At 43.7% G+C, this 22,039-nt stretch overlaps 1 protein-coding gene and 1 pseudogene across 2 annotated transcripts in view; one reads left to right on the top strand and one right to left on the bottom strand.

Annotated features, from left to right (window-relative positions):
- The window catches only part of LOC147458631 (phosphatidylinositol 4-phosphate 5-kinase 6-like), a 67,898-nt gene that overhangs the window by 33,778 nt on the left and 12,081 nt on the right, over positions 1–22,039 (top strand). The gene's annotated exons all lie outside the window — the stretch shown is intronic.
- LOC147458632 (uncharacterized) lies at positions 1,856–21,581 on the bottom strand (annotated as a pseudogene).

Raw genomic sequence — 22,039 nt, 5'->3', positions numbered from 1 at the left:
TAGACACAGATCAGCCGGCTCTTGGACGCGAACAATAAAGCCAAAAAGCGTAAGACAAGAATTAACTTCCCTGGTTATTTGGGTCGAAGCGTGTACGATTTGAAGGACTACCCAGTTCTTCTTCTTCTTCTTCTTCTTTTTCTTCTTCTGACAGTTCTTCTAGCTCTTCTGACTCGAGTGAAGAAGACAAAAAAGGCAAAAGTCAAATTCTATTCAAGAATTGATGGGTCATGCGAAACGGGGTTTTCCCATACATTCGAGCAATTTGACTTACCTCACAGATGAGATCTTGACTCAGAGAACCCAACAAACTTCTAATAATGGAAGTAGAAAGAGAAAGAGTTCCCAAGAAAAGAAAGACAAGGATTCACAACCCCGGCTCACTCTTCGAGAGAGGGCCAACTACATCAAAAAGGGGAAGTGTTTCGGATGCGGGGAACATGGGCACGTCTCCACGAAGTGCCCTAAAAAGGCACAGCAACAACATAATGAAGATAGCAAGAGAGTTTGAGAGCAACTGAGGAACGTGGCAGAAAACGCAAGATGAAAGCAGGATTGGCTCCACATTCCATGGGTACTGACCCAACAAGCACGATTAATGAAAGTACATAACTTTGCCGAGCTTGGGACAAAGTGAAAGATCAAAAAGCAGTGATTTTCTTTGATGGAGGAGCCAAGGCCAACTTCATTTCACCTGAATTGGCGGCGCAGCTCGAGATTACACCCGATCGGATGGAACCACAAACGGAGGCAGTTCTAGCGACACCAGGACGGGACGTGGCCATTACACTTGTCATTGGCAAACTTCGGTTGCATTGTCAGGGGTATTTGGGGCACGAGGACTTCTACATAATGCCCTTGGAAGGTTGTGATGTCCTCCTTGGAGTCCCTTGGTACCAGAAGGACAACGCCGTAGTCGATTATCGAGTGAAGAAAGCGACATTGACAAATGAAAAGGACGGAAAAATTGTACTTGATGTAAAATTGAAGGGCGAGTCTGTCCCTATTGTATCGGCTTCAGCCGTTTCAAAATTAATGAAATCCAGTCTGTTTGTTTACTCGATCTTTTTGAAAGAGTTAAATGATGAACACAGGACAAATATGTCTAAACTTGATAAAGAACGCCAAGATTTTCTCCACACTCATGTCGATTGCTTTTCTGATGGCTTGCTAGACGAGTTGCCACCAGCTCGTCCTGAGGATCACACTATTGATCTGATACCTGGAAGCACACCACCGAACCGGCCACCTTACCGTGTGAGCCGAGCCTAGAATGAAGAGATCATGAACCAAGTGAAAGACCTCTTGGAAAAGGGTCTTATCTAGCCGAGTACTTCACCTTACTGCTCTCAGGTGTAAGGATTCTAGTCGCTAATCCTTAATTAAGTACTTAAACTCATGATTAAGACTTAAGAAACTGAAAGTGAACTTAGAACAAGACTTAGAAGACTCTGTGTTTGATTGATTGAAATGTGTGATACAAGGGTTCCTTTTATAGGAATTGAATAGTCATCAGCGAAGAGGCATGTCTCTTTGTGAAGAGACATGACTTTAGGCGAAAAGACACATCGTTTTGGCGAAGAGCTGCAACCATTGGGTGAAAAGTCGCATCGGTAAGGTGAAGGGGTGTGACCAGTCGTGGAAGGAGTGTGGCTTTTGGCGAAGAGGCACGTCTTTTGGGCAAAGGGACGTGACCATCCAAGCGCAGGGGTCCTCCTTGGCATGGCACTTTGCGTATCTGCAACTAGGAGTAGATGTAATACTGCAACATAGTCACAATCGTGACATTCCCTCCCTCTTTAAATAAGACCCAGGGTAGTTGTAGAAACTCCGGGAAGAAGGAAATGGATTGTTGTTATGCTTCTGCATCCAAAGCTCTTTCTGTTAAGTCCCACGTCATGGCACTGTTGTTGACCATGATTATTTTGCCAAACTTAAAACTGATCATATCTGCAACTTGATAAGTGTCTTTGTCAAAGTCTTTTCTAACTTCAAGCTTTGTCCAAGAAAAGATTGAATTTGTATTTTCTTCGAGTGAAATTATTGATAAACTGGCTTGAGTGATGACCACTGGTTGGAAATCTGTAAGGTACTCCATTGGTTTGTCTGGAACAGTAAAATCCCCCTGAAGGGATGTCGTAGACTGAGACAGAGTAGTGTTCGAAGATAGATCCATCTGTAAAGGTTTATCACTGGAACAAGTTGTGTCCAAAGATTCATTTTCAGCGACTAAAGGCGTACTGCAAGAGTTTGTATCTGCTTTATCCTTTGCACTGCTGAAGGTAAGGACTGAAGTCTTCAAGTTTAAAGAATTATCATTCACCATAGCATCTGGTATCGGTTTAGAGACAAAGACTGTATTCTGCAAGGGTGGTGACGAGGCAAATTTTCCTGCCTGGATCACAGTCAAAGAAGGGTTTATGTGCTTGTTGGTTGTCACATAAGAATTGGAATCTTCTGAATCTTCAGCTGTTTCCGTGGGTATTAAGGCTTCCAGTTGGGAAGGGGGAGGTCGAGGGAGTTGTCGCCTCTTAGACCTCTGAAGGATCCTCTTGCACAAGGAAAGGATCAATAAATCTTCAACTTTACCACCATCAGACAAGAAAGACTTAAATGTAGGGCATGGCTCGCGAGGGGAAACTTGTCCAGCGTCGCGGCGTTCATGACCGAGTACTTGACTAGGGTCGGATATATGTGCCACTAAGTAAGCCCATCTTGATATTGCTGATGATCTGTTGGAAGCTTCATATTGCTGCTTTTGTTGCTGATGATTCCAATAAGAAGTTGGTTGCTTAGAATTGTAGCATTTCCAAGAATATTCATGCTGAGACTTTTCCTGCTCGCACGAAGGTACTTTGTGTCTAGTTGTCTCTGAGAAACCATGCTTTGGGTGAGAAAATTTGAGTTCCGAAGGCTTTTGTTTGAGTAGTTCTTCCTGGTCGACCACTGAAGCGTCGGAAGAAGATTCCTGTATTGTCTGAGAAGCTGTTGAGTGACTCCGGGAAGCGTTTTGTGTCTGCATCTGCTCGAAGCGAGTGTGAATTGATGCGAGGCTCCTGGAAAGTTCTGCCATCTGCTTTTTGAGAATTGCTATCAGATCCTCGGGTGGAGTAGAGTTCATGTCATCTTGTGATTCGGCCATGCTGACTGCTCAGCGGGAGTAATTGAAACTGTGGCGTGACGATATGTTACATACCCACAATACTCCTGCTAGATGGGGTTGGCCTCTAGAGCGAGTAATGGGCTGTTGTGGAACCGTTTTTTTTTTGTTTTGAAGAGGGCTCTCTGTTGTGGGTGCCAATGCGGGAACAAGTTCGGGTACTTGTTCTGCGAGAGGCTTTGGTTCTAGTTCGTCAATGTACGAGATGTACAGCAGAGGTTCGTCGGCCATGGTTGGAAAATCTACCGCGCGCAGGATATGCAAACATAAGGCCAGCGCTGAGTGATGAGGTAGAGTAGCGTGCGACAATCTGACTGGTTCCCATGTTGTTGGATTACGTCAGTTTAATTTTAAAGATACCATTGTAAGGATTCTAGTCGCTAATCCTTAATTAAGTACATAAACTCATGATTAAGACTTAAGAAACTGAAAGTGAACTTAGAACAAGACTTAGAAGACTCTGTGTTTGATTGATTGAAATGTGTGATACAAGGGTTCCTTTTATAGGAATTGAATAGTCATCAGCGAAGGGGCATGTCTCTTTGTGAAGAGACATGACTTTAGGCGAAAAGACACATGCTTTCGGCGAAGAGTTGCAACCATTGGGTGAAGAGTCGCATCTGTAAGGTGAAGGGGTGTGACCAGTCGTCGAAGGAGTGTGGCTTTTGGCGAAGAGGCACATCTTTTGGGCGAAGGGGTGTGACCATCCAAGCGTAGGGGTCCTCCTTGGCATGGCACTTCGCGTATCTGCAACTAGGAGTAGATGTAATACTGAAACATAGTCACAATCGTGACATCAGGTGTTGTTGGTTTTAAAGAAAGACAGATCTTCGAGAATGTGCATTGATTATAGAGCTCTCAATAAAATCACCTTCAAGAGCAGATTTCCGATTCCGAGGATTGATGATATTCTTGACAGATTATAGGGATCCTCTTGTTTCAGCAGGATCGATTTGAAGCGGATATCATCAGATCCGAATCGCGTCGGGACATATCTACAAGGCAGCTTTTCGGATGAGCTTCGGTTTATATGAATTTCTGGTGATGTCTTTTGGCCTTATCAATGCTCCAGAGTCCAACGACTTTTAACCGAATGATGGACATGATTTTCAAAGAGTACAAATCTTTTGGGCACTTTCTTTGATGACATTATAGTCTTCTCCAGGGATGACGCTAAACATAGACGACGTCTGCTACAGGTCTTTCAGGCATTGCGAGATCACAAGCTGGTGATCAATGCCAAGAAGAGTGAATTTTTCTTACCAGAGATACACTTTTTGGGACACATCGTCTCAGCAGCAGGAGTACAGATGGACCCGACCAATATTGAGACTATACGTGATTCGCCCAATTTAAAGAATGTCCATGAAGTTAGAAGCTTATGTTCTTACTACCAGTGGTTCATTAGAAAGTTTGCAGAGGTTGCTTCCCCTTGCATATCTTGACACAGAAAGGAGAGTGACTGTGTTCAGACTTTGAAAGAGAAATTGACTACAGGACTAGTTTTGACTTTGCCGGATTTGCAAAAGTCATTCAAAGTATATTGTGATGCTTGTGGTCGTAGTCTGGGTGCGGTCTTAATGCAAGAAGGCCATGTCATTGCCAAGACCGGAATTGACAGCACAGATTTATGAGAAAGAGCTTTTGGCGGTTATCCATGCTCTTACTCAGTGCCGACATTACCTACTCGGAGCGGATTTTACGGTTTCACTTAACATTAGAGTTTACGCTACTTCTTGTCACAGAAGCAGCTTTTGGAAAAGCAGATGCGGTGGGCTAACATCTTGCCACAGTTTCACTTCCAGATTGTCCATGTACAGGGACAAAAGAACTTGGTGGCAGATGCTTTGTCGCGGAAGTCGTTAATCTTGGCTATTTCCGCGATTCATTATAGAAGCTTCGAGGACATGGTCGATCAGTACGCCACAGATTCAGATTTTTCCGATGTATTCAGTCGAATACAGAATGGAGAAATAGTAGCAGGATATTCCATTCGGGATGGCTACTTGATGAAGAAAACGATGTTGTGCGTTACACATCCGTTGAGGGAAAAGGTTCTAACCGAATGCCACTGTCCACCATTTACGGGTCACTGCGGCATTGACACCACCTTGAAGGTGTAAAGCGATACTTCTTTTGGCTGAGACTCAAGAAGGATGTGGACGATTTTATATGCAGTTGCTTGGTATGCTAGAAGGTCAAGTTTGACAGGCATAAAGCACAGGGATTGTTACAGCCTTTACCCATTCCCACCCGCCCCTAGGAAAGTATTGCAATGGATTTCATTTTTGATCTCCCGAAGACACAGAGTGGGCACGATAGTATCTAGACTTTTATTGACAAATTTGGCAAGCAAGTTCATTTCATTCCAGTGAAGAAGATAGCGAAGCCGGAGCGTTTAGCGAGACTGTTCATTACCCAGATATTCAGATTACATGGCATGCCTGAGACAATAATCTCTGACAACATAATTTTGGCATAGTCTACTCCGATAGAACTCCGATTTCAGCATGGGTGAATCTATTGCAGCGGGTTTGCACAAGAGGGAAGTCACTCCGCTCCTTTGTCAACAGATTGCCCCGATTTTTGATATAGAGTCACTGATGTCCCTTAGGGTTTTAGGGATATTGCTGGGCTGACAGTATTCTGCTGTATGACTTTATGAATTGGAATTCCCGAAAATGATACTGATTAATTTGTACTTGACTTGTTTGAGTGCAGGAACTAAAAGAGGAAATGACTGTAGTATCTCGGTCTCATAAATCTCTATAGACATGATTGCAATAAGAATTAGTTAATCTGTGAGGTCCCAACTGGATCTAGATGCAATTACTAAATACGTTGCTGATTAATCAGGGTCTGAGATTTGGAACGATTTTAAATGTGATTTGTCATGTGATGTGCTGTGATGTGACTGTCGATTGGTACATGTGCTAGATGTGTTGTGCCTAGTGCGTTGGTACCAACATTTAGTGTCTGCTAAGACAGTTATGGCCTTTGTCTGATTTGCAAGCGTAATCGAGGGTGATCACAATGCTTTCAAGAGGGGGGTATGTCACAAACTGGTGACGTGGCAACAGACCGTGGACACACACTGACACATGGCAGCAGTACGGATCCTGCGGATATGCGCTAGCAGGTTGACATGGCCACCATACGGATTTTGCGGCGGCATTTGCGGAACTGCTGACGTGGCATTGCGTACGGAAATCCGCTGGTTGATTTACGCAAGCTTTTAGGATTGGATGCTTTAATTTAAAAAGCTTTTGGGATAGATGCTTTTGAATTGGAAGCTTTTGAGTTTAATGCTTTTGGGGCTCTGCTTCTGGGCATCCCTTGTATCAATACATAAGTGGGCTAGGTCTCACTTCTCAGGGCATCTGGACGCAGAGTCTGAGAGTGAGAAGCTACCCACTCTCTTGTACTTTGAACACGGATTAATACAAAAAGAAATACCGAAAGAGGCGCCAGTCTTTGGGGCCAATATCTCTAGGCAAGGATCTACGCGGGGCCGTGTCGACCTAATCGTGAATTGTGAACTGTCTTGAAGTGAGTCTTTGTTGTGTCGCGATAGAATCTTGACTTGGAGTGTCCAAGTTTTTTACAGCCCCCCTTGCTCTAGCAATAAGAACGTTGCAACAGAGCCTACCACACACTTTTAGCCTAACGTTTTTAAAAATGATGATGCCCACAAATCCTTCTTCTATGTGTGCTAATTCTCCCACCAACGCTCTAATACCATGTCAAGTTGACGATGCGGAAGCATAGAGCGATGGGGAGAATGAAAGAGAGAGAGAGAGAGAGAGAGAGAGAGAGAGAGAGAGAGAGAGAGAGAGAGAGAGAGTAAGGTGCAACAAAAGTGAATGTTGAACTTTGCTTAAGATGAGTGCTCCGAACTGTGCTCAAGGTTCCTTTTACTTAGGAAGGGAGAGCCTTTCTTTCCTTTAGTGAGAGAGTGCAAATGATCACAAACAAAGTGAATGACACTGTAAATGAAGGTGCATGAGAGTGAGAGAGAGAGAGAGAGAGAGAGAAGAATACGACACTAGAATGTTGTCAAACCCTCCTCCGAAGTCCCCACTCTCTATGGTGAGAGCGGTCTACTATTGATTGCACAAATTTCTACAATGCTTTGGACTATCTGACGATGTCGACGACGACGAGATGGGTTGAAATCTGAAAATGCGAAGGGCTGAAATCTGCAAATCTTGTATCTGCTGAATTCTGACTCTATGTCGGTGATGATGTCGATGGCGACGATGCAACGACGACGTGCTGAAAATGCAGATGCTGAAATCTGCGTTTTCCGGGCTGAAACTGCAAACTTCGATGGATCTGACCGTGGGGCGAGGATCTGCTGCGGGAAGGTGAGATCTACGAGGTTCGGGACTTTTACTGCGATGTCTGACTGCTGAAAACTGAAAACGCTGGTGCTTCTAAGTGTTCCGTCGCGAAGGATCTGCAAAAAGCTGAGGCTGATCTGCAAATCGAAAACGCTATGGCTGAATTCTGGTCTGTTGGAGAAATCTGCTAACGCTAGGGCTGATCTGCTGTGTTGCTGTGGAATCTGCTAACGCTAGGGCTGATCTGCTATCTTGCTGTCGCCAGGGCTGATCTGTCATGCAAAAACGCTAGGCTTTCAGATGGGCTAAAAACGCTAGGTCTGTTGCGGGAAGGTGGTCTTGCTGAGAAGGTGCCTGTTGAATGCGAAGTTTCTGCTGCCTCTTCTGCCAGAAAGTGCTAGCGCTAGGTTTCTTTATATACTTGCTTGCTAAAATTGCCCTACCTAGTTCCCAACAAAAGTCACTTAAAAATAATAAGTGAAAAATGTTAAAAATAGGGAAAATAGGTATATGCACTGTAAAAATGCTCCTGATGGGTTCTGATGGAAATCTGATGATCATGTTGTGTGCATCTAATCTAAGTGTCTGGACATGCACGGTCTGCGAACAGACTCACAAAAGTGCCAGAACACTTCCTAATCTAATTGAATTGAACCCATGTCATGAAGTAGCTTGTCCACGTACACATAGAGTTAGATGTGCACGTGACAGAGAGAGTGTTGAACCAACCAACTGGGCAATGAGTTGATGATTTACAATGGGGATAAGGTGGTGCTTATATACTAGCATGGGGACTATAAGTACCCCCTAAGCAAATTGCCCTACCTAAGACTTTGACGAATAAGTAAAATAAATACCTAAAGCCAGAATAAATATTGGGATCACATCGGGCTATTCACTTGAGATGCTATAACTTTAACATCTTTAATCCGCTTTGATTACTTTTTTGGCTCAGTGCAATGGTGGAATTGTGTTTACAGACCCGTTGTAACCGTTTTCTAGATTAGGTGGATAAGAGTCCCTAGACCTATTATGAAGGTTACTTCGACCGAGCTTATTGTTGTACCGATTATTACGTACGGTTTTCACATAACAAAGCTGACCGATCGCCACTTGTGAGCTATGTGGCATGTTGTGTCCATGTAGTGTGGCCTTTGAATGTCTAGCATGGTCAGGAAGTGCTCACTGCAATACAACATCTTCGAGGGAAGAGGTTGTCTAGGTGCGATCCATGTTTCTTTGATGTAGAACAGACATAGATCTTGTTTGAGTAGTGTGTTCCTCTCACTGTGTGACAACTAAATGAAGGGTCAGTCGGGGTCGTACTGGAAGGATGGTAATCTATCCATGTCTAGTCCACATGCTCTAAACCACACTCTCACCGGCGAGTACCAAGAATCTTGCTCACCTAACTCTGAGATCTATTTGGAGGCCTCGAAGGCTATGAATGTGAGTCTCTCCAATGGCATCTCTTCAAGAAAGAAGCTTCACAAAAACGACGAGTTTTTGTGAAGAATCAACGAAGGTGTTCTTACGAAGAACAAGACGTGAAGCACTACAATTTCCGCAAGGCGAGGATCGCGCATGCAACGCAAAAGTCACCGAGCATAAAAAAAAACACGACTTCAAGTTTTACAAGGTACAAGTTGACGTTTTTTCTCTCTCTACATTAACGTGTCTTTACCATGGCCGGCGAGGATATCCCACGTACACACATTTTTTATTTTGAGCACGCACATCAAAATCCGGCCCCCACGAGCACTGTCGACATTAATATACATGACGATGATCTAGGAGATCATGGTCTTGTAGATATGGCTGCTTTCAAGACTTTGGAAAATCGCCAAAGCGTACTTGAATGCAACCTCTCTGCATTAAATGCAAATGTTACAAGCCTTACTACTGAGCTACTTGTGAAATTTATGAATTCACAGACGGCACGAGGAGCCCAAGCTGGCACGGTTCAAGGAACCCAAGCTCGCACAACTCAAGGAGTTCATGAGACAAGTGCTTCAGAAGATGTAGAAGATAGTAATGCATTACTTAAAAATATAACCATTTGTGAGTTTCACGAATGAAGAGCGTGATCGCAACAAGGATGCGGTCAATACGTTCTTACACAAATGGAGTGATATTCATAGGTTGAGACACACCCCATATATTAAGACAGCTGGGGGGAAACAAGTCTATCCTCTTAAAGACAAGGCCTGGAAGTGGTGGATGACATTTCCAATAGATGCTCGTCATCAGTCTTGGGTTGCGTTCCTAGCTTCTTTCTCCAAAGAGTTTTTGAACTCCAATGGAGAAGATAATATTTGGTTAGCATGGGATGCATGCCATATGTCTGGTCTGTCTCTCTCACTGAGTATCTTTCTAAGTATCCAGAAATCATATTAAAACTAGGTCTAGATGAATTCCAAAAGATATGGGGTTTCAATAGGAGTCTTGACAAAGACTATCGTCTTCATGTTAAGACCCAATATCCAAAAACTTTGGAAGAAGCCATCGCTCATGCCCAAACGTATGATGATGACCAAGAGAGGAAGGAAAATATTCCCTACTCTAAGAATACTTTTGCTAAGAACAATTCGGCTAAGAGTCAATGGTGAGGTAGATCTCCCAGACGTTCCAAGAGGAACAAGAGACAATCTACCTCTCCGCGCCCTCAAGAGGCTAAGAAGCCTAAGCAATCACGGGATACTCCACGTGCGTCTCTCAGCACTGCCGATTTTTAGCGTACAAAGAAACACAATTTGTGTTTCAGATGTCTTTCGGACTAGCGTAACAAGAAGGATTGTCCTCTTTTGCAAGGCAAAGAAAAGGCCATGCACACGATGCAATGCCTCACATTAGATTCATCTCCTAATTTTTGTTGTAGAGGTTCTTCATATGGAAGAAAAGCAGAAGTGTTGTGTGTTTGCTTCAATATGAAGCCCACCTTTGGTCCCCATGAGTTGATTCGCATGCATAGTATTAACGGACAACGTGTTCGTATTTTAGTGGATGATGGTGCAACTCATAACTTCGTGAACTATAAGCTAGTCAAGAAATTGAAGCTTACATAGACTCCTTGTCATGCACACATCTAACCCTATGTGCATGTGGACAAGCTATCTCAAGTCTAGGGTTCAGGTTAGCCTAGGAAGTGTTCTGGCATCTTTGTGAGTCTGTGTGCATGTCCTCTGATTGCACACATCATAATCATTAGCATGGCATTCATTACCCATCATGAGCATTTCACAGAGCATAGAACCCTTTTTCTCAAAATACACATTTTTCACTTATTGTGACTTTTGTTGGAAAAGTAAGTAGAGCAAATTGCTAAGGAAAACCTGACAGTCACTCGATAGAGGCAAGAAAATCAAAGAGAGCACATGCAATCTTGCAGCATGCCCTCTAGAGCTTCTTCCTCAGCAAGACACCCCCCCCCCCCCCCCCCCCCCAACAGCAAGACTTCCCAACGTTTTCAGCTTCAGAATTCAGCCAGATTTCTAGCGTTTTTCAGCCTCTGAATGCAGCCAGATTCTAGCCCTCTGTGGCAGAGCAGGTAGTGTTTTTAGTCAAGCTTAGCACTCCAGCAGAAAACTCAGATTTCAGCCATTAGTCGTCACCGCGGTCGTCGCCGTCATCATTTACTTAGCCCTTTCCTAGCATCATAGCATCAAGTCCATTGCATCAACACCATTAGTCGTCACCGCGGTCGTCGTCGTCGTCGACTTAGCCCTTTCCTAGCATCATAGCATCAAGTCCATTGCATCAACACCATTGTACTAGATTTGTGCAATCTATAGCATAGACCTCTCTCTCTCTCTCTCTCTCTCTCTCTCTCTCTCTCTCTCTCTCTCTCGCCATCGAGAGAGGGGCCCTTGGAGGAGGGTTTCAGAACCGTCTGGTGTCGTATTCTTCTCTCTCTCTTTCTCTCAGTCTGAGCACCTTCATTCACAGTAGCATTCACTTTGTTTGTGATCACTGCACTCTCTCTCTGTCACAACTCGGTGACGCGGCATACTAGGGTTGCAGACCAGACACTCACACACCCTCCCTTGAGACATGGGCAGTCCCGGAAAAGTATGGCAGAATGTTGACGTGGTTGGCTACTGAGAATTGCTAACGTGGCAATCACTATACGGACAGGGCCTGCTTTTTGTGGCGCATCCCACGGAAATCCGTACAGCCTTTTTGAGTGGATAGTTTGGCAGCAGCTTTGCTTTTTGCTGGCTATGCAATTGGCAAGATAGAGAGAGAGAGCTTTTTATTTTTAAGCCTTGCTTTATTCTCTCAAGAGAGAGAGAGAGAGCTAGTGAGAGAGGAACAACTTTTGATTTTGAAGCTTTTGGGCTTTGCTTTTAGCATCCCTTGTAAACTCTTTAAATCAGTAGTTTGGGCTTTCACTTCTCAAAGCATCTGGACGCAGAGTCTGAGAGTGAGTCCTTGCTACTCGCTTGTACTTTGAGGTGCAGATTAATACAAAAAGAAATACCGAAAGGGGGGACCAGTCTTTGGGGCCAATATCTCTAGGCACGGAACTCCGCCGGGCAAGTGTCGAATCAATTGTGAACTGTGAACTGTTTTGAAGCGATTATCTGTGGTGTCGCGGTAGATTCTTGACTTGGAGTGTCCAAGTCTGGTACAGTGGTGTCAGAGCACGACCAATTTCTCTTCTACGGGAAATCCGATCCTTTTCATGCGGCACTTGTGGCTTCAGGCAAAGATCAGTCGACTCCCTCTGCATCCGGAGATGCGGGAAGAGATCACAACGAAGATTCAGGCGAGGAGTACGGCCCGCCCCAGCCTACTCAGGCAGAGCTCGAAGAGATGGAGCGTCGATGATTGATCGGCGATGCAACAAAGATGATGCTTAATTTTGCGAAGGACCCAAAATTTGCAAATTATATGAGCGAGACCTCTTTTGATGAGGTGCATTCCTAGGATGTACACATAGCAAGAATTAGAAGACGTGGTTGATGCACGAATTGCTTGCTTTTTGATGCGCAGAACAAAGCAAAAAAGCACGACAAAAAGCAGAAGAAGGCACTGACTTCCCGGGTTATCTGGGTCGTCAGTCTACATTTGAATCGGCAAGAAAGCAGAAGAAGCGCGTTCGATTTGAAGGAGTACCCAGTTCTTCTTCTTCGAGTTTTTCTAGCTTCTCTGACTCGAGCAAAGAAGATAGAAAAGGCAAAAAGCGAAGCAAAAAGAAAGCTTCGGAAAGGGCAAGAAAAAGGCAAAGAAGCCTAAATCGTGCCCGTGGTTGACAGTTCTACAGAGGACTCGTCTTCAGATAGTTCGGACTCTGATGACAATAGCTTTTACGCAAAGAAGAAGAATTTTTATAAAGCCAACCAGTGTGACTTTCTTGAAGATAAAAGCAAGAAAGTTCGAGAGTTTAAGGAAGATGGACAACCAATTAAATTTGACACGTTTTCTGGTTATAGAGATGCTTCAAAGGCTTTGTCTTTTATACAGCAGTATGACATAGCTTTCTCTGGAGGGCGTTACTCAGAGCACTCTAAGATTCAGAGGGTTGCCTCTTACTTTAAGGGGAATGCTCGAACTTGGTGGTCCACGCTTCTATTAAACAAGACAGGGCCAGGTAAATGGTTGAAATTCAAAAGGCTTGTTATTTCTTCTTGGTTGACTCGAGAGTATGAACACGACATATGAACTGCTTGGAACCATCTTCGGATGACCAAGAAGGATACAATGGACGCTTATTGTGAGAGATTTTGGAGCTCTTTTCTACCCACCTCTTCATTTAAGAAGAACTCGTTCAAAGAATAGATTGAGCGATTTACCTTGGGTCTCCCTACATAGATCCGAGATCACTGCTTAGAACAAAAGTCAGCTTCCATTCAGGAGTTGACGAGTCATGTGAAACGGGGTTTTGCCATTCACTCAGGCAGTTTGATCTACCCCACAGATGAAATCATGTCGCTAAGGGCCGAACAGACTTCGACAAATGAAAGTAGAAAGAGGAAGAGCAACCGAGAAAAGAAAGAAAAGGATGCACGACCCAAACTCACTCCTCAAGAGAGGGCTCGCTACATAAAGGAGGAGAAGTGCTTTGGATGTAGGGAAACTGGGCATATCTCCGCAAAGTGCCCTAAAAAGGCATAGAAAGAATAGAACGACAAGGACGATGAGAGGCCTGAAAAGTTCGAGAGCAGCTGAGGAACGTGGAAGAAAAGGCAATATGAAAACAGGATTGGTTCGAGATTGCGTGGGTACTGATCCCAGCACGATGAACGAGAGTACAGAACTTTGTCGAGCTTGGGGCAAAGTGAAAGACCAAGAAGCCCTGATCTTCTTTGATGGAGGAGCCTAGGCCAACTTCATTTCATCGAAATTGGCGGCGCGGCTCGAGATCTCTCTCGATTGGATGGGACCAAGAGCAAAGGCAGTTCTAGCGGCACCCGGCAGGGACGTAGCCATTACACCTGTCATTGGCAAACTTTGGTTGCATTGTCAGGGGTATTTGGGGCATGAGGACTTTTACATAATGCCTTTGGAAGGTTGTGGTGTCCTCTTGGGAATTCCCTGGTACCTTGAGAATAACGTTGTGGTCGACTATCATGCGAGGAAAGCGACTTTGACCACAGAGAAGGGCAAAACCATTGTACTCGAGTCTCGATGTAAAACATAAGGGCGAGTCTGTCCCTATTGTATCGGCTTCGACCATTTCAAAATTAATGAGATCCAGTCTGTTTGTTTACTCAATCTTTTTGAAAGAGTTGAATGATGAGGATATGACAAATATGTCTGAACTTGATAAAGAACGCCAAGATTTTCTCCACACTCATGCCGATTGCTTCTCAGAGGGCCTGCCTGGCGAGTTACCATCCGCTCGTCCTGAAGATCATACCATTGATCTGACCGACCACCTTACCGTGTGAGCCGAGCTTAGAATGAAGAAATTATGAACCAAGTGAAAGATCTCTTGGAAAAGAGTCTTGTCCAGCCTAGTACTTCACCGTACTGCTCTCGAGTGTTGTTGGTTTTGAAGAAAGACGAATCTTGGAGAATGTGCATCGATTATAGAGCTCTCAACAAAATCACCATTAAGAACAGATTTCCGATTCCTAGAATCGATGATATATTTGATTGACTTCAAGGATCCTCATGCTTTAGCATGATTGACTTTAAAAGTGGATATTATCAAATCCGAATTGCACCAGGAGACGTCTACAAGACAGCCTTTCGGACGACTTTTGGGTTATTTGAGTTCTGGTGATGCCTTTTGGCCTAATCAATGCCCATGCGACATTTAACCGGATGATGGACATGATTTTTCGAGAGTACAGACTATTCGTTGGCACTTTCTTTGACAACATCATTGTTTTCTCCAAGGATGAGGTAGAACATAGAGAACATCTGCTTCAGGTCTCTCAGGAATTACGAGATCACAAGTTAGTGATTAATGCGAAGAAAAGTGAATTTTTTCTACCAGAGATACACTTTTTGGGACACATTGTGTCAGCAGAAGCAGGAGTGCAGATGGACCCGGCTAAGATAGAGACTATCCATGATTGGCCCGATTTAAAGAATGTCCATGAAGTTATAAGCTTTTTGGGATTGTGTTCGTACTACAGCTGGTTCATTAGAAAGTTTGCAGAGGTTGCTTCCCCTTTGCATATCTTGACACAGAAAGGAGTCCCTTTCTCGTGGGGACCCACAGAGGTGACTACCTTTGAGACATTGAAAGAGAAATTGACTACCGGACCAGTTTTGACATTACCAAACTTGCAGAAGTCATTTGAAGTATATTGTGATGCTTGTGGTCGTAGTTTGGGTGCGGTCTTAATACAAGAAGGCCATGTCATTGCTTACGAGAGCCGATTGTTCTCAAGGCCGAAATTGACAGCTCAGATTTATGAGAAAGAGCTTTTGGCGCTTATCCATGCTCTTACTCAGTGGCGGCATTACCTACTCGGAGCGGATTTTACTGTCTTTACAGACCATCAGAGTTTACGCTACTTCTTGTCAAAGAAGCAGCTATAGGAAAAGCAGATGCGGGGGGCGAACATCTTGTCACCGTTTCACTTCCAGATTGTTCATGTGCAGGGACAGAAGAATGTGGTGGCAGATGCTTTGTCTCAAAAGCCGTTGGTTTTGGCTATTTCCACGATACATCATAGGAGCTTCAAGGATATGGTCGACCAGTATGCCAGAGATACAGATTTTGCAGATATTTTCACACGGATATAGGATGGGGAGACAATAGCAGGATACTCCATTCGGGAAGGCTACTCGATGAGAAAAACCACGTTGTGCGTTACACAGCCGTTGTGCGTTACACAGCCGTTGAGGGAAAAGGTTATGACTGAATGCCACTGTCCACCTTTTACGGGTCACTGTGGCATTGCTACCACTATGAAAGGGGTAGAGAGATATTTCTTTTGGCCGAGACTCAAAAAGGATGTGGAAGAGTTTGTGCGTAGTTTCTTAGTATGCCAAAAGGTCAAGTTTGAGAGGCATAAGGCACAGGGATTGTTACAGCCTTGCCCATACCCACCCGCCCCTAGGAAAGTATTGCAATGGATTTCATTTTTGATCTCCCGAGAACACAGAGTGGTCACGATGGTATCTGGATTGTTATTGACAGATTTAGCAAGCAGACTCATTTCATTCCAATGAAGAAAACAGTCAAGCCCCGGATCATTTAGCAAGATTGTTTGTGGTCCAGATCTTCAGATTACATTGATTGCCCGAGACGATTGTCTTGACAGGAACCTTAGATTCACGAGTCTGTTTTGGAAGGCAATTTGGCAGAACATTGGCACGCGGTTGCAGTTCTCATCATCTTTCTACCTACAGACTGACGAGCAATCTGAGATTGCCAATTCAGTGGTTTTAAATTTATTGAAGTCGTACATCTCGGATTTGTTATGAGCGTGTATAGAGCTAGAAGAGAGCAAGAGGAGGCGCTCACAATGTACAAGAACTTAGGACTTGATGATAAGTTGAATCTTGATTACAAGACTTAATACTTTATTAAGAGAGCTAGATACAAGACTTGGATTACATGACTTGAGTACAAGACAAGGCTTGATTGCAAGAAGACTTGAACATAAGACAAGAACTAGAAGAGGGATTTCCTCATATGAGCCTCACAACTGGTGTTGGCAAGACTGAGGGGCTTGTGGCCCAAGACCCCTATTTATACTAGTGCTTGAGGAGGTTAAAACTTTCTAGGTTGTTCTTGAGGAGGTTAGAATCTTCTAAAACCTTCTTGATCCTTCTAGTTCTTCTAGAACCTTTTGGATCCTTCTTCAACTTTCTAGAGCTTTCCAGAAACTTCTAGATTCTTCCGGAATCTCCTTTAAGATTTTAGAAACTTCTTGATCCTTCTAGTCCTTTTAGAACCTTCTTCAACTTTCTAGAACTTTCCAGAAACTTCTAGGTTCTTCCGGAATCTTCTCCAAGCTTCTAGAAACTTCTAGAATCTCTTGATATTTTTAGAACCTTCTAGATTCTTCTAGAGCCTTCTAGTGATGATGTAGGCGATGACACAAGTGATGATGCAGGCAGCGACTGACTCTCAAGCATCGATGACATTACCCCCTCTTCTAGTGACGAGTTCCACGAGGAGCAGTGGTGTTCCTTGACTGGGGCTTCCATGGATGTTGTTGATGGAACTCTTGGACTTTGAGAGATGCATGCTGAAGATTGTGTGCTGGCTCCCAGGTTCGTTCACTGACATCATAGCCTTTCCAATGCACCAAGTACTGTAACCTGTCACGCGAAACTCGAGAATCTAGGACTTTCTCGACCTCATATTCGTCATGTCCTTGAATCTCAACCGGAGTAGGTGGTTGTAGGGCTCTTCCTGGGATCTTAGATGTGTGACAAGGTTCTAGGACTGAGACATGAAAGACCGGATGGATTTTCATGGATGAGGGCAACTGGAGTCGATAGTGACCGGATTGACTTGACGGAAAATTTTAAACGGGCCAAGCCTTCGATAATCAAGCTTTTGACAGGGACGAGATGAACGCAGATTACGCCAGAGGAGCCACACTTTATCCCCTTCTTTGTATTCTGGATGCTGCATGCAATGGAGATCTGTACTGTCCTTATATTTGGATTGAGCTTCTTTGATATGAATTGTAAGTTCTTTGTGAATTGCAGATAATTGTTGTGTAAGATGAATAGCAGCTAGATTCTTGACTTGATGGTGTCTGTGGATATCCTGTTTGGGATGTTGACCATAATTAGCAAAGAATGGAGTGTGACGGGTGGAGGCATGAAAACTGTTATTATAGGAGAATTTTGCTAGTGGTAGGAGCTCGACCTAATTATCCTGGTGATAATTGATAGTACAACGGAGATACTGTTCCAAAACTTGATTTACTGTCTTTGTTTGTCCATCACTTTGTGGGTGATTGACTGAGGAGATGTTGATTTGTACTCCGAGTAGCTTGAATAAGCTTTTCCAAAAACTAGAGATGAATTGTGGGCCTCGATCTGAAACTATGTCATCCGGTAATCCATGATAACGATAGAGATGTTGTAGAATGAGTTTGGCTGTACCTTCACCGGTGATGGTTTTAGGGGTTGGAATGAAGTGTGCCATTTTTATGAACCGATCCACGACTACTAAAATGGAGTCAAATCCTTGTGACAAGGGTAGCTCTACAATGAAAGCCATGGAGATGGATGACCATGGTTTGCTTGGAATGGGCAAGGGATGGAGTAACCCATGAGGACAATGACGAGGGGCCTTTGATCTATTGCAAGTGTCACAAGTGCCTTCATACTCCTTGACAAGCTTCCACATTTGAGGCCACCAAAAGTCACGGGAGAGAAGCTCAATTGTTTTATTAACCCCAAAATGCCCTGTTGATGGAAGATCATGCCGTTGCTGAAGTACCTCCAAGCGTGTTGGTCTTGGCGGAATATAGAGAAGACTCTTATAATAAATTAGTCCATCAACTTCTTGAAAGTCCTCATTAACTTCTTGTCCTTGTAGTTGTGTCTAATATTCTGAGCAAGTGGGTCTTTGGCAATTTGCGTCTTCATCTTAGAAAGAAAAGTAGAATCTTCAGGAGCTTGGCTCATGGTGGCGTTTAGCTTAAGCTGCTCAGGTTTCAAAATCAGTGACTCTTGTTGATCAAATGTTGTTTCGCCTTTTCTAGGTGCAAGGTAGGATCTTCTTGATAAGGCGTCTGGCTTACCTTGTTGATGGCCAAGTCTAAAGAGATAAGAAAATCAAACCTTGATAGGATACCACTCCACCTGGCTTGGCGACAATTCAAGACACGGGATACTATGAAGTATTCCAAATTCTTGTGATCTGTATAGGCAATGATCTTATGAGGAGCTCCTTTAAGTAGGTGACGCCAAGCGTCGAAGGAGTTGATGATTGCTAAGAGCTCTTTGTCATGGATTTCATAATTGATTTCTGCAGTTGAGGACTTGCGGGAATGAAAAGCCACTGGATATACTCGACCATCCTCTCGTACTTGGGATAGAATAGCGCCAAGGGCCAAATCTGAAGCGTCTGTTTCTAGGATGAAAAGCTTTGTAGGATCTGCGTGAATTAGAATGGGTGCGGTCGTGAAAGCTTGCTTGAGAGTCTGAAAAGCTTTCGCGGCCTTTGAGTCCTAGACAAACTTATTATGGCCTGTCAACCTTGTGAGTGCTGTAACCACCTTGGAGTATCCCTGTATAAAGATACGATAGAAATTTGCAAATCCGAGGAAACATTGAACATCTCTTACCGAGGTGGGTGTCTCCCAATCAAGGATGGTTTGAACCTTCTTTGGATCCATGGAGATTCCCTTTTTAGAGATAATATAACCAAGAAATTCCACCTTAGATTGATGAAAAGAGCACTTCTTCAACTTTGCATATAAGCCTAATGCATGAAGCTTTTCAAGCACTAATTGTACATGGTGCTCATGCTCTTCTTGAACCTTGGAAAATATCAAGATATCATCCAAGTATATTACCACAAAATAATCCAAATACTCCTGAAAGATATCGTTCATTAAATGTTGAAAAACTGTTGGGGCATTTGTGAGAGCAAATGGCATGACGGTATATTCAAAGTGGCCATACCTTGTCTGAAAGGTTGTCTTCCATTCATCACCTTCTTTGATTCTGACTAGGTTGTAAGCACCACGAAGGTCTTTTTTTGTAAATATTCTTGCCTTGCTAAGGCGCTCAAGAAGCTATGGGATCAAGGGAAGAGGATATAGCGATTCTTGACGGTGATCTTGTTCAGGCTCCTATAATCCACGTACATCCGGAGTGTTCCATCCTTTTTAACAAAGAGTATTGGAGCCCCTGTTGGGGACTTTGAATGCCGTATGAACCCCTTAGCAAGATTTTCATCAATATTTTTCGTAATTCTACCAATTTATCTTGAGATAGCTTGTATATTGGGCCAAAAAGGGGGTTGGGTTCCCTCCTGAAGCTCTATAGCACAATCATAGGGTCGATGCTCCGGTAACAGGTCTGTATTCTTCTTCTCAAAGACATCATTATAATCTTGATATTGACGTGGCAATGCCTCTATGATTTTTGTTGTCGACGTGTCGGTTGGTGTTGCAAATATCAAGAAAGCTGGATACTTTTTGGTTGCACGCATGAAGACCTTGGCTCCAAGATATATAGGCCTATTATGCCTTCCCTTCTTCTTTTGGACTTTTTGTGGTTCAATTCTCCGAGCCCTCTAATCGATGTCAGGATTATGTAATTCAAGCCACGGTAGCCCAATAGCAATTGGACTGCTTGGGCTTTGTATAATATTGAACGCTATTCTTGAAACATGCTCCTTCAATGTTACTTCTATGTGGTGAGTTTCATACTTGACATCCCCTGAAGCGAGGGGACGACCATCAATGACTTCTACAGTTGCTGGATTAGACTTCTCCACAAGTGGTATGCCTTGTTCTTTTGCAAATTCTTTGTCCATGAAGCACGCTGTTGCGCCTGAATCTAGTAATGCTTCACAATCCATGTGCCTACCATATGGATCTTGACTGGTAGCATAAAACTTGAAGTGGAATCAGCGGGAAGAAAGAGACCTTCTTTTGCTTGTCTTTTGTCCAAATGGTCAGTCTCTATTGGGGTTGGACGTCCATGCTTTCCGAACATGTTGAGGCCATTGCACCATGAACCTTAATCCTTCTCTTCCTTGGACACTGTTGAACAATGTGCCCCTGCTCTTCGCAATACATACATAAGCCATTAATGCGTCGCCTTTGCTTCTCTTGGGCTGAGAGAGGTTGAAAGCGTGCTGAATCAATTTGCATGGGCTCAATGCTTGATTCATGGCCCTGTTGAGGTGTGTAGCCATTATGTATCACTTCTGTTTGGAGTCGCAATGGTGCCCCAAGACGCCTCTCTTGTCTCCTCTCAAATAGTAGATTATCACATTCTATTGCTTGAGAGATGAACTCGCTTAGTGTGTGAATCTTTGGCATAGTCAATAAAAGATCTTTTACGTCATCCTTTAATCTCCATCGAAATTGGCTAATGAAATATTCCTCATGCCAAGTCAAATCACAAGTGAGCTGTTCAAACTCGGATGCATAGACGGATGTAGGTCTTGATCCTTGGCGGAGATTTCTAAGTTTGGTTTCAGCAACCCTTGCTCTATCAGTATCCCCAAAGGTTGCGGAGAACTCCCGCAGAAAAGCTTCAAAGTCATGGAGGAGAGGAGATTCTTTTTCAAGTAAGGGAGCAAACCAAGAGAGAGCCGTACCCGAGAGAAGGGTCCCAATAAGGCCTACTTGAGAGGCATCATCTGGATAACGCTCTCGTTGCATTCAAATGAAGAGACGCACTTGCTGGAGAAAACCTCTAAACTTTGATCTAGTCCCATCAAATTTTTCAGGCATGCTGACCTTCGGCTTCTTCTTATGTTGTTGAGAATAGCTGGATCTTGCAGCTTGTGCTTGATGTGTGTTTGTCTCTTGAAGCTCTTGAATTTGGCGTTGAAGATCTTGCAACGCGGGTCCCAAGATTAGGGGTTGCCCTGCTTCAAGTTGAGTGTTACTCTCGCGAAGTTCTTGTAACTGAGCTTGGATGCTTTGCAATGCGTTGATGACACCTTCCATCGTCGGCTCCATGATGGCTTGAGAAGATTTAGAGATGGTAGTTTTGCCAAACTGTCTTGAGCGCGTATAGAGCTAGAAGAGAGCAAGAGGAGGCGCTCACAATGTACAAGAACTTGGGACTTGATGATAAGTTTAATCTTGATTACAAGACTTAATACTTTATTAAGAGAGCTAGATACAAGACTTGGATTACATGACTTGAGTACAAGACAAGGCTTGATTGCAAGAAGACTTGAACATAAGACAAGAACTAGAAGAGGGATTTCCTCATAGGAGCCTCACAACTGGTGTTGGCAAGACTGAGGGGCTTGTGGCCCAAGACCCCTATTTATACTAGTGCTTGAGGAGGTTAAAACTTTCTAGGTTCTTCTTGAGGAGGTTAGAATCTTCTAAAACCTTCTTGATCCTTCTAGTTCTTCTAGAACCTTTTGGATCCTTCTTCAACTTTCTAGAGCTTTCCAGAAACTTCT

Source organism: Adiantum capillus-veneris, chromosome 4 (genome assembly GCF_014529385.1).
Source record: "Adiantum capillus-veneris isolate H3 chromosome 4, ASM1452938v2, whole genome shotgun sequence".
Taxonomy (NCBI): Eukaryota; Viridiplantae; Streptophyta; class Polypodiopsida; order Polypodiales; family Pteridaceae; genus Adiantum; species Adiantum capillus-veneris.
This window is presented reverse-complemented; position numbering and strand designations above follow the sequence as displayed.